The following is a 13,859-nucleotide window of genomic DNA, read 5'->3' as shown; positions in this document are numbered from 1 at the left end:
AATGAATAATTTTTATCAATACGGAGGAGATGGATTGTTTAAGTTTAGAGTTTGGAGTTAGAGATATTAATATTTGTTTACTTGTATTTGAATATTAGCCTAGGTTTGGTTTGGGAAGTCCGGGGGGCGGGGGGATGGGTTATAACATTGTGTAATATCTGTGATGTATTTCTTTTTTTTTATGATGAAAACAATAAAAAAATTTATATTGAAAAAAAAAAAAATATTCCAAGTGTGGTCCTACCAAGGCATTATAAAGCGGTACTAACACTTCATGTGATCTTGATTCTATCCCTCTGTTAATGCAGCCTAGAACCGTGTTGGCTTTTTTGGCAACTGCAGCACACGACTGGCTCATATTCAAGTGATATCCACTAGCACTCCAAAATCTCTCTCACAGTCAGTACTATTGAGCCAGGGGCCTCTACTCTGCCTGATCACAAGTGTGGTTCCTCCTGAAATGTTACCACAATAATTTCAACCCAATGGTGATTTTGAACCTCATTTCTTACCCCATTAATAGATGGGCATTATTGACACGCAAAGCTTCTGCTGAACATGGGCCCCACATAAGAGCACAAATCAAGTTTTCCTTCACCATCAATATGACAAAACTGCCTTACTCATCTTGATGGATTGTGTGCACATTTTCCCTTTCTCCAACTTATTGTGTAAGTCGATATTGCTCTACTCTGTGTGGGATTTGATTGTCATCTCAACTCCCCTTCCACGTCGTCAGCAGAATTCTTCAAATTCATCCTCCAAGGTAGGCATACTCCAGGAACTATAAATGCCTCACATAAATGCCTTCACTAGACACAGTCGATTCACACTGTCACCATAATGTCTGCTAGAATCTTTGTCCTGTGCCTCCTCTCTTCAGTCATCTCAACAGGTAAGTCACAGAAGGGTAAATTTGGGAGGGAAGAAAGGTCTGGAAGAATTTTGACTAAATTATGGTTAAGGATTTCTCTAAAATAGGGGAAGAACTTCAATTGTGGGTTCTTTCAAGCAATCTCTATACTTTGAATTGTCACTAAAGAAATGGTTGTAAGTTGAGGACTAACTGTAATTATCTCATTACACATCTCGAACTTTGCTAGAAGTACAGTATCACTAATTAAAAATTGCCTTCCTCCCTCCCTCCCTCCCTTTTTCTTTCTTTTTCTTTCTTTCATTCTTCGTTCTTTCTTTCTTCCTCTCTCCCTCCCTCCCTTCATTCCTTTTTCTTTCTTTTTCTTTCTTTCTTTCTTTCTTTTTTCTTTCTTTCTTTTTCTTTCTTTTTCTTCCTTTCTCCCTCCCTCTTTTCCTTCCTTTCGTCCTTATCTTTTTTCTTTCTTTCTTTATCTTTCTTTCTTCTTTCTTTCTTTTTCTTCCTAACTTCCTTTCTTCCTTCTTTCCTTCCTTCCTTCCATCCTTCCTTCCTTCCTTCTTTTTCTTCTTCTATCTGCAGCGGCATCTTTGAAATGCCACACCTGTTTTGCCAGCGGGGATGAATGCAGAAATGAGGACTTGCAGTTGGTGGATTGTGGAACGGACGAAAAATATTGCCTTACACTTTCCTTTCGCAGCACTATGAGTGAGTGAAATGTGCTTTCAGTATTAATGACGGCTGCCATTTTCATCCTTTTGTCCCCAGAGCATCAAGGAGTAACTTATAGGCCTTGGTGGGAATCACAACAGATCTTTCATCATACCTGGGCTGTTTCCTAAGTCTGGTGGCCACCAATCCAGGAACAGAATGATATCTGATATTTTTATCATACTGCACCTCATTCACCTCAAAACATTATTAATATCTCCATTATTTCCATTTCATCTCAGCATACCTGGAGGGAGCAACCCAACATTTATGCCTTCCTATCCTCAACTTAAATGTTCTCAGCCAGTTAGAATTGATCCTCAGATGCATCTGAGTTTAAACCTTTAAATTGGAAGCCTTGATGTTTTTATTTCTCTGTTATCTACCACAATGGGATTTTCTTTTTTTCTGATTAAATTTTGCAGCCCCTTCTTCACTCTCCTTTACTGCCAAATCATGTGCAACAGCTGAGCAATGTTCTAATGCTGATTATGGCGTCACGTCAGTAGCCAGAAAATACCTGCAGGCGAGAATAGCATGTTGTGAGAACGATGGTTGTAATGCTGCACCTCTTCCCAGTAAGTAACCTAAGATTAAAATATCCATTCTAACAACCAGCAGACTCTCCGTTTGAAAGAGTAGATTCTCGTTGCTTTCAGCACCTTGTATGTTTGGTGGTGGAGGGATCACGTAGCATGAAAATCCTTAGAAAGAAGTTGTAGCGAAATGGAGGACAACGTTTTTGGAAACCCCCTCCAGCATTAGTGGAATGATCTGGTTCCTTCTGACAGAAATCGGAAGGCGCAAGAGGGGAGGAGATTAAAGTTTTATTTTGCATTATTTCTAAAGACTCCATTATGTCCTTGAAGTTCATTAAGAAATTATGCATTCCAGATTTCACACTCTACTCCAGTAGGAACACAAGGTGATTAGCTATTTGGAGAAAAAAATCTTTTCCTGACTGAGAATTATAGGAACCATAGTCAAACTGCTTAGAGGGCACTTAGTTGGGCTATAAATATTTCAGAAAGGATTGTGGCTGTGAAACTATTTGCTAATTCGGAAGTTTCCTTTCTGCAGTTCCAGGCCGTGACATCCTTAAACCCAACGGGTTTGTCTGTCCAGGCTCTTACGAACAAAATGGTGTTTCTGAAGAATGTGGACAAGTTCTCTGTCTCGGGGATGAGGACCAATGTTTCAATACAAAATTCAGTATACGTGCAGGTGAGCAATGCTTTCTTTCTCAATTTGGGGAGTAACATTCTACAAAAAAATAAAATTAAATGTATGGGAAATGAAAGAGAAACATAAATAAAGTAAAACCAATAGGAAATCATTCCTTGGGAGACTATTTTATTCTTTAGCAATATTCAGTTCTTTTTTTTTTAAGTGCATAGGAGAAGAAAACAAATTTAATCTCGATTAAAACAGATTTTAGTAATGTGGGGATAGTGATACTACTAATAATAATAAAGTTGGAAGGGACCTTGGAGGTCATCTAGTCCAACCCCCTGCTCAGGCAGGAAACCCTATACCATTTCAGACAAATGCTCTCCAGTCTCTCAATTGACAGATTGGGGGTAGGACATGCCTCAGGGGAGAGACTGCCCAAGATTATGGGCTACCAAACAAAGACCTGTCACCTCATATGCTATTTGAATTACCTCACAAGGAAGGGGAATGCTCAACAGTCCTTGTCTAGATGACCAGACAGATACAGTATATACTTTTGTTAATGTATCTCAATGCTACACCATTAAAAGTGAAGAGAAAACTAAGAAATGTTTCCTAAATCCTTTATTCTCACCCTTCCCAGTGTCAGCATACTTTTCAAGAGTCAGTGCCCAGGGATGTGCAAACAAGAATTCATGTTCCTACCCAAGAAGAAAGACGGAATTAGCAAATGGATTAATCATTTGTGACCTTGAAAAACTAGAATGCCAGAATCCTCAGAAACTGGAAGGATGGAACTGGAAGGATGCAAACAGCAGTAAGAATTTGGGATGAAAAACACTCAAGTTTGAGATTAAATATAAGGTTTGAGTTGGTGATGGGTGATGCGATTTAATTATACACTTCAATATTCTAGCTCACTGTGAGGTTCTTTCTTAACTTTCAATTGTCATGAAACTGTAATCAAAATAAACTAAGAATGAAAATAATCAAGTCTTGTGTAGTTTATTCAAGCGATTAAACAAGCGGCAGGAGATATTTATTTTAATAGCTTTTTATCTCATCTCTATTATTTTTATAAATATATAATACTTTTTTCTCCTCCTGTTTTCCTCATGACCACTACCATATGTGAGGTGGGTTGGGTTGAGAGAGAGGGCCTGGCCCAAAGTCACCCAGTCGGCTTTCATGCTTAAGGCAGGATTGGAACTCACAATCTCCTGGTTTCTAAGGTGGAAGTTGTCTCTCATAGCATCCATTCTTAGGTATTCATATCAATAATCTCAAGGAACTTTCCTTTGAAAGACCTCCTGTAGTTCACCCTTGGGAGTCAAGAGGGGGATAAAGGTATTTTATCCTGGATAATCTGGTATCCTTATTGAGATAATTTATAGAGCTTCCATTCTCTTAATGTCTCTGGATGCTTTACCAACGTTAAATTAAAAATCTGTAGGAGGTAGTAATTTGTGTAATGCAAGAACTAGTAAAGCAATTAAGTTAAAGCAAGTCAAAGAGTGGGTTGCATTGGAAATAAGCTTGGAGTGATCCCAGGGGGTTCCATCACTACCATCCTGAGATCACAAGCTCTTCTAGACTTGTGTCTCTCAACCTCAGCAATTCAATAGGTGAAAACCTCAACTCTCAGAATTCCCCAGCTAGACTTTAATTCTGGGAGTTGATGCACAGTGTTAAAGTTGCTCGTAACATGATCTACACAGGAACATACAAAATCAGAATAACATAATTACAGTGTTGGAAGGAACCTTGGAGGTCTTCTAGTCCAACCCCCTGTTCAAGCAGGAGACCCAGTGATGGGATTCAAATAGGTGAAAAACCGGTCCTCTGTGTGGATGCTGTCTCCGGAAGTTCATTCTGGGCCTGGGCAACAAAAAATTAGCTACCAGTTCTGCCGAACTAGTGCAAACTGGCTGAATCCCACCACTGAGGAGACCCTACCACTACAGAAAAGTTGCTGTCCAGTCTCTTCTTAAAAGCCTCCAGTGATGGAGCACACACAACTTCTGAAGGCAAGCTCCTCCATGGGTTAATTGTTCTCAATATTAATCATCATTAGCCACTGTTAATCAGTTTCTGCTCTGTCCAGAGCAGGAACTAGAAGGACCTGGTGATCTCTTAAGAAAATGTCAATTTCTTTTCCAACACTCTCCTTCCTTAGAATGGAAGGAAAAAATTTGTCTGTTTTTTTCTCCATGCCACAAATGGAAGGGGACAGAGAAGCAAGTGGTGAGGCATCTCCTTAGAAGCAAGAAAGCAGGCATCTAGTTGGTGTTGATGTTTTTGTCGCTTGGAATCTAGAGCATCAAAGTAGGAGAATGAGAATCCCGACAGACATTTGATCTTAAAGGGAAAAGATAAAGGTTTCCCCTGTCCAGTTGTTTTCCAATTCTAGGGGGAAGTGTTCCTCTGCATTTCCTAGCCAAGGGAACTAGCGTTGTCTGAAGATGCTTCCATGGTCATGTGGCAGGCATGAGCATATGCCGAAGTGCACAGAACGCTGTTACCTTCCCACCAAAGGGGTACCTATTTATCTACATGCATTTGCATCTTTTGAACGGCTAAGTTGGCAAGGAGCTGAGGCAGGAACAGGAGCTCACCCAGTTATGAACCCCTAGTCCAGAATCAGCAGCTTGATCAGCTAAAAATGCAGAAGGGAAAATGTTGCAGAGACCACTATTGTAAATTAATTTTTTATTGCTGTTTTTTATATTGAAAACATATTTCAGGTGTTTTAAGAGCAGTATAGAATATTTGAACTAAATAAAAATTGAAAGGAAGGCAGAAGTAAATAAAAATTGCCTGAACAGCAGTGGCAACACCTTTTAAAGCTTATTTTCTTATAGCCACAAAAAAAAGCAATGGGGGCCAGATGTAGGGGCAATAGTAATTGAGCTTCCTTTGACCCCATTTTTTTTCCTGTATCCAATCTGCTTTGAAATGTCCAATGGCTGCATTCACACAACAAGCTTAATCAGCTCAGTTACAAATTTAAATCAGCATTCCCATACGTGTCATTAGTATTTAAATATAGCTATATTCTAGTCTAAACATCATCTCTGGAATTCCCCAATAGTTTTTCACAGCTAGCCCTGTTCCAAATCACCCAAAATAGACAGGGGCTACCATCTAGTGCAAGATTTCTCAACCTCCACAACTTTAGAAAATGTGGACTTCAAGTCCCAGAACTCTCCAGCTGGAATGCTGAGGTTGAGAAACACTTGAAGTTGCTTTTTAACAACCCTTAAAGTTGTATTAAGAGACTCTCTTAAAGTTGCAGAGGTTGAGAAACACTGATCTAGTGAGACACATTAGATATCTGGACTATAAGCAAAATATGATGAATCAGAAGGGAGGAAAAATGGAAAAAGAAGAGAGGAAGAGGAGGAAGAGATCCACTGGATGTCTTCATGTAGATTTAACCATGTCACCTGCAGTAAAAACTAGGTTTGAATAGTTTCAACATTGGATAATTGTGATTTAGTGGCCTATCATATTGCATGATTCCATTTAGTTAGCCAATATTGCAGTTGTGCAAATAAAGAAAATGGAATAGCCAAGACACCTAAAATCTATAAGCAATTTTTCAAAAGATCAGATTCACAAAGAAAGGTACAGGTTGAACCATTTCTTTCTGTATGTAATGCAATTCCTGTTATTGTTAAAAAAAATAATGATTAAGAAAAGTCCTTGGGTTTCTTTTCCCATGGCTAATCTTTTGCTCAAGAAAAGGATTCTCTTCTACATTTGCCCAACCACAAATTCACATTCCACTTGGCCTAACCCACAACGTCTCTTTCTAATACTTCACAAGAAAATAGAATCTTTCAAACAGGCCCCTCATTAAAAGGCCCTTTAAACCGGTTATAGCCAAAATATTCCAAGTGTGATCCCACCAAGGCATTATAAAGCAGTACTAACACTTCATGTGATCTTGATTCTATCCCTCTGTTAATGCAGCCTAGAACTGTGTTGGCTTTTTTGGCAGCTGCAGCACACGGCTGGCTCATATTCAAGTGATTGTCCACTAGCACTACAAAATCTCTCTCACAGTCAGTACTATTGAGCCAGGGGCCTCTACTCTGCCTGATCACAAGTGTGGTTCCTCCTGAAATGTTACCACAATAATTTCAACCCAATGGTGATTTTGAACCTTATTTCTTACCCCATTAATAGATGGGCATTACTGACACGCAAAGCTTCTGCTAAACATGGGCCCCACATAAGAGCACAAATCAAGTTTTCCTTCACCATCAATATGACAAAACTGCCTTACTCATCTTGATGGATTGTGTACACATTTTCCCTTTCTCCAACTTCTTGTGTAAGTCGATGTTGCTCTACTCTGTGTGGGATTTGATTGTCATCCTCAACTCCCCTTCCACCTCCTCAGCAGAATTCTTCAAACTCATCCTCCAAGGTAGGCATACTCCAGGAACTATAAATGCCTCACTCTGCTTTCGCTAGACACAGTCGGTTCACACTGTCATCATGATGTCTGCTAGAATCTTTGTCCTGTTCCTCCTCTCTTCAGTCATCTCAACAGGTAAGTCACACAAGGGTAAATTTGGGAGGGAAGAGAAGTCTGGAAGAATTTTGACTAAATCGTGGTTAAGGATTTCTTCAAAATAGGGGAAGAACTTCAATTGTTGGTTCTTTCAAGCAATCTCTATACTTTGAATTGTCACTAAAGGAATGGTTGTAAGTTGAGGACTATCTAATTATCTCATTACACATCTAGAACATTGCTAGAAGTACAGTATCACTAATTAAAAATTGCATTCCTTCCTCCCTCCTCCGTCCCTTTTTCTTTTTCTTTCTTTCTCTTTCTTTCTTTCTTTTTCTTCCTTCCTTCCTTCCTCCCTCCCTCCCTCCCTTCCTTCCTTCCTTCTTTTTCTTCTTCCATCTGCAGCAGCATCTTTGAAATGCCAGACCTGTTTTGCCTGCAGGGATCAATGCAGAAATGAGGACATGCAGTTGGTGGAATGTGGAGCGGATGAAAAATATTGCCTTACACTTTCCTTTCGCACCACTATGGGTGAGTGAAATGCGCTTACAGTATTAATGATGGCTGCCATTTTCATCCTTTGGTCCACAGAGCATCAAGGAGTAACTTGTAGGCCTTGGTGGGAATCACAACAGATCTTTCATCATACCTGGGCTGTTTCCTAGGTCTGGTGGCCACCAATCCAGGAACAGAATGATATCTGTTATTTTTATCATACTGCACCTCATTCACCTCAAAACATTGTTAATATCTCCATTATCTCCATTTCATCTCAACATACCTGGAGGGAACAACCCAACATTTATGCCTTCCTATCCTCAAATTAAATATTCTCAACAGTTAGAATGGATTAACAGATGCATCTGAGTTTAAACCTTTAAATTGGAAGCCTTGATGTTTTTATTTCACTGTTATCTGCCACAATGGGGTTTTCTTTTTTTCTGATTAAATTTTGCAGGCCTTCCTCCACTCTCCTTTACTGCCAAGTCATGTGTAACAGCTGAGCAATGTTCTAATGCTTATTATGGCTTCACGTCAGTAGCCGGAAAATACCAACAGAAGAGAATAGCATGTTGTGAGAACGATGGCTGTAATACTGCACCTCTTCCCAGTAAGTAACCTAAGATTAAAATGTCCATTCTACCAGTCAGCAGATTCTCCGTTTGAAAGAGTAGATTCTCGTTGCTTTCAGCACCTTGTATGTTTGGTGGTGGAGGGATCAAGTAGCATGAAAATCCTTAGAAAGAAGTTGTAGCGAAAAGGAAGACAATGTTTTTGGAAACCCTCTCCAGCATCAGTGGAATGATCTGGTTCCTTCTGACACAAATCGGAAGGCGCAAGAGGGGAGGAGATTAAAATTTTATTTTGCATTATTTCTAAAGACTCCACTATGTGCTTGAAGTTCATTAAGAAATGATGCATTCCAGATTTCACATTCTAGTCCAGTAGGAACACAAGGTGATTAGCTATTTGGGGAAAACAAATCTTTTCCTGACTGAGAATTATAAGAACCATAGTCAAAATGCTTAGAGGGCACTTAGTTGGGCTATAAATATTTCAGAAAGGATTGTGGCTGTGAAACTATTTGCTAATTCGGAAACTTCCTTTCTGCAGTTCCAGGCCGTGACACCCTTAAACCCAACGGGTATTTCTGCCCAGGCTCTTACGAACAAAATGGTGTTTCTGAAGAAAGTGGACAAGTTCTCTGTCTCGGGAATGAGGACCAATGTTACAATTCGAAATTCAGCATGTGTGCACGTGAGCAACTCTTTCTTTCTCAATTTGGGAAGAAACATTCTAGAGACAAATAAAATTAGCATACGGGAAATAAAAGAGAAACATAAACAAAGTAAAACCAATAAGAAATCATTCCTTGGGAGAATATTTCATTCTTTGGCAACATTCAGTTCTTTTGTTTTAAGTGCATAAGAGAAGAAAACAGATTTAATCTGGATTAAAACAGATTTTAATAATTTGGAGATAGTTATAATAATAATAATAAAGTTGGAAGGGATCTTGGAGGTCATCTAGTCCAACCCCCTGCTCAGGCAGGAAACCCTATACCATTTCAGACAAATGCTCTCCAGTCTCTCACTTGACAGAATGGGGGTAGGACCTGCAGCAGGGGAGAGACTGCCCAAGATTATGGGCTACCAAACAAAGACCTCTCACCTCATCTACTATTTATATACCTCACAAGGAAGGGGAATGCTCAACAGGCCTTGTCTAGATGACCAGACAGATACAGTACATACTTTTGTTAATGTATCTCAATGCTACACCATTACAAGTGAAGAGAAAACTAAGAAATGTTTTCTAAATCCTTTATTCTCGCCCTTCCTAGTGTCAGCATACTTGTCAACAATCAATTCCCAGGGATGTACAACCAAGAATGCATGTTCCTACCCAACAGGAAAGAAAAAAAAAGCAAATGGATTACTCCTTTACGACATTGAAAAAGTAGAATGCCAGGATCCTCAGGTACTGGAAGGATGGAGGGACTTTTCAAAAACCTTTGGTCGAAGTTGGAATTAAGGGCTTAATCCAAAGAGCAGTAAGAATTTGGGATGAAAGACACTCAAGTTTGAGATTAAAATTTAAGATTTGAGTTAGTGATGGGTTATGGGATTTAATTACTACACTTCGATATTCTAGCTCTCTGTGAGGTTCTTTCTTAACTTTCAACTGTCATTAAGCTGTAATCAAAATAAACTAGAATGCAAATAATCGAATCTTGTGTAGTTCATTCAAGCGATTAAACAAGCGGCAGGAGATATTTATTTTAATAGCTTTTTATCTCATCTCTATTATTTTTATAAATATATAATACTTCTTTTTCCTGCTGTTTTCTTTTTTTTATATATATATAATTTTTTTATTTATTTTTTATTTTTCCAAACTCTCCCCCATACATATACCGTGATATTTATCAGATGTTAACATACATTCTTTTAACATTCTTATATGTAAGATACTTTTAATGAAATAAATACATACACATGACTTTTGGTGTTGCTCGCCCATTTCCCCTTTCACTGCATCCACACTCCTTCTTCTCTACCTTCTTTCTCCCTTTCTTCTCTTTCTTCCCTACTTCCCTCTTCTTCCTCTCCTCTTCTCTTTCCTTCACCACTCTCTCCTCCAACCTTCCTACTTCCTTCTCCCCTCCTTTACTCTTTTCTCTCTCCTCTCCTTTCTTCCCTCTCATCCCTCTTCAGATACAATTCAGGGGTAATGCCCGAGCAACTCCTCTCTCCTCTCCTCTCTCTTACATTAATACTTCTGTTTATCTAACCTTCTCGGTATATACTTCTATAAATATTTATATAACCTCCAGTTATTCAATACTGTGTCGCCTGGGTCTCCCTCCTTATCTGCTCCTTCTTCTTCCAACTAAATTGATGTTAACTATCCTGTTTTCCTCATGACCACTACTGTACGTGAGGTGGGTTGGGCTGAGAGAGAGGGTCTGGCCCAAAGTCACCCAGTCGGCTTTCATACTTAAGGCAGGACTGGAACTCACAATCTCCTGGTTTCTAGGGTGGAAGTTGTCCCTCATAGCATCCATTCTTAGGTATTCATATCAATAATCTCAAGCAATTTTCCTTTGAAAGACCTCCTGTAGTTCACCCTTGGGAGTCAAGAGGGGGATAAAGGTATTTTACCCTGGATAATCTGGTATGCTTATTGAGATAATTTATAGAGCTTCCATTCTCTTAATGTCTCTGGATGATTTACCAACATTAAATTAAAAATCTGTTGGAGGTAGTAATTTGTGTAATGCAAGAACTAGTAAAGCAATTAAGTTAAAGCAAGTCAAAGAGTGGGTGTCATTGGAAATAAGCTTGGAATGGTCCAGGGGTTCCATCACTACCATCCTGAGATCACAAGCTCTTCTAGACCTGTGTCTCTCAACCTCAGCAATTCAACATGTGAAAATCTCAACTCCCAGAATTCCCCAGCTAGACTTTAATTCTGGGAGTTGGTGCAGAATGTTAAAGTTGCTGAGAAACATGATCTACACAGGAACGTAAAAAAACAGAATAACATAATTACAGTGTTGGAAGGAACCTTGAATGAATTTCTCATTTTTCATCTTCTTCCTATATTGGCCATGCCCATAGAGGAATCAAGTGGTAACCTTAAAGTAAGAGTGCAAGAACCATTAATTCAGGAGATAGTTGAGAAACAAAGTCAAATTACTTCACCCTGATTATGTTTGGTATTAATGCAGTAGAAGTAGACTTCGGCTGAATTTTGAGTTGGTATACCCTAAAACAGGGCTTTTCAACCTTTTCACCCATTGTACCACTTTTACGATATGGCAATATCCGAGTACCACCAGTCACCTAGCAAGGTGTCAAAAACTTGATGACCAAAAAAAAAAAAAAGGAAAAACGTGATAAAGTACAGGTAGCCCTCGACTTATGTTTGCTTAGTGACTGTTCGAAGTTACAATGGCACTGAAAAAAGTGCCCCCCAAGGCACAGCTGAGCAAGACACCTGCCTGCCCATCCGGTGGCGCTCTTCCTCCTGTCCGAGGTTTTCATTGTTGTGAGCATTTCTGTTGGGGATTGGCAGCGGGGGTGGGGTGGGGGGGTGTTTGGTTTTTATTCTCCCCGTCTGCTGGGTGGTTGCAGGAGGTTTTGGTCACTTCACATGACCCTGGGACACTGTGACCATCATAAATATGAATCGGTTGCCAAGCATCTGAATGTAAATCACAAGACCCTGGAGATACTGCAACATTCCAGCTGATCGGCGCTTCTTCTGGGCTCAGCAGAAGTGCCAGGATCAGCGCCAAGCTCCAGCTGGAGCTGATCCTGGCGCTTCCGCTGAGCCCTGACAGCCCTGCAGCTCCAGCCGTCTCTCGCTCAGGCTTGTGCGGTGCTGCCACCGGTTCAGCTCATTCCCCTCCACCGCTACCACTTTTCTAGGATGGTCGTGTACCACCTGCCAGGTGCCAATGTACCACAGGTGGTACCCATACCACTGGTTGAAAAGCCCTGCCCTAAAACAATAAAGTGGAATTTTTGTACTCTTTGTATTAGCTGCCTCAAGGGGGTGACATTGCTTAAATTTTGCTCTCCATCTACAGGATGCTACTCTACTCAGCCTGGACATCCGCATTTCAAAAGATGAAAAGGCTGAGCCCGAGGGAGGGGTCAAACACATCATATGTCATGAGTCCCTTTGCACCCTCAAGTCCAGCCCACCTTTAATTCTTTCTACTCTCATCTCCCGCTAATTTCCCTTGGCGGCTAGTAGTTCAGATTGTTGTAGAGAGCTGAACTTTACAATAAATATTTTACTGTTTTATATATATATATATATATAATATTTTAGTAGTTTTCTACATTTATAATTCATAAGTGCTTGGTAAACAACACGTTGTCTGGTTCCATTTGTTTTACTTAATAATACACATTACATTCCTAATCTCTACCCCGTTTTTCCAGCCATTGATAAAATACATCCCATTTTTGAAAATATTCTGTGTCTTCTTTTTCTTTAATCTTCAGTGTAAGTCTATCCCTTTCTGCGCAGTCCAGTATTTTCTTGATTTTTCTCTCCTTCAGATGGTGTTTCTTCATTTTTCCAATATTGAGCAATTCTTGCTGCTGTTCATACATGCAACATTAAATACACACTTTCTTGAATCTTTTACTAATTCAAACTGCCTAGGTCTCCTGATTTCTCTGCGTTTGAGACTCATCCTAATAAAATGTGGAGCAACCTGTCCTGGATGAATCAAAGCTTTTAGTGAGATTAGATAGAAATTAAATGCCACCAATGTTTCTCCACCAGAGTCACGCGTTATAGACTTACCTTTATACAGTTTGGGGTATAGATATCTAGGAGAAAACAAAAGATGCAAATCATGTAATTTGTACCAGGCATACCATTTATATATTTATTATTAATTTGTTCACATTTCTATCCCCGAGAGACCCTTAGCAGACCCTTACGTAGGGTATAAAACCAGAGGGAAGCACATCCACATTAAAGCAAATACAATTAGACCATCACCCAAACGAAAGGTACAAGCAGTAAAAATAGAAAATAAAGATGGCTTGATCAAATCAAGAGAACGTTAACCGAAATAACTCTGATTTTAAAGGCTTCTGAAATGATAATATGGATTTAGGAAACTGTTGCAATGCATGGAACTTCATTAGGAAAACAGCCCTTTCTCGCTTCAACCATTGTGATGCTCTCCAAAATTATGTGCTCTGCTCATTATGTTAGGCAGGTTGTTACTGGACAGAATAGGTGGCCTTGCATGATTCATGATGCAATGTCATTTACACTATTTGCATGCTGATGTCTTGCCTCATGTTGCCCATGTTGCCTCATGATTCCCATAATTCAGGAGAGAAGCTGATGCCTCTCTTTTCCAAAAGTGTCTTTTTGCTTTTTGCAAAGCAGTTTACCACAAGGCTGGAGGCCAAGGGAGATGGCTCCAAGCCTACAGGGACCAGGTTCAATTATTTCCTCATTCAACCAGCTATTATTTCTCATACCTCTCCATCCTCCTTTCCCGCCCACACACAAGTCATAATTCTGGACTTTCTTATTGAA

The sequence above is a fragment of the Protobothrops mucrosquamatus genome, unplaced genomic scaffold (genome assembly GCF_001527695.2).
Source record: "Protobothrops mucrosquamatus isolate PMUCROS unplaced genomic scaffold, P.Mucros_1.0 scaffold2244, whole genome shotgun sequence".
Taxonomy (NCBI): domain Eukaryota; kingdom Metazoa; phylum Chordata; class Lepidosauria; order Squamata; family Viperidae; genus Protobothrops; species Protobothrops mucrosquamatus.
Note: the sequence above shows the minus strand (reverse complement) of the source record.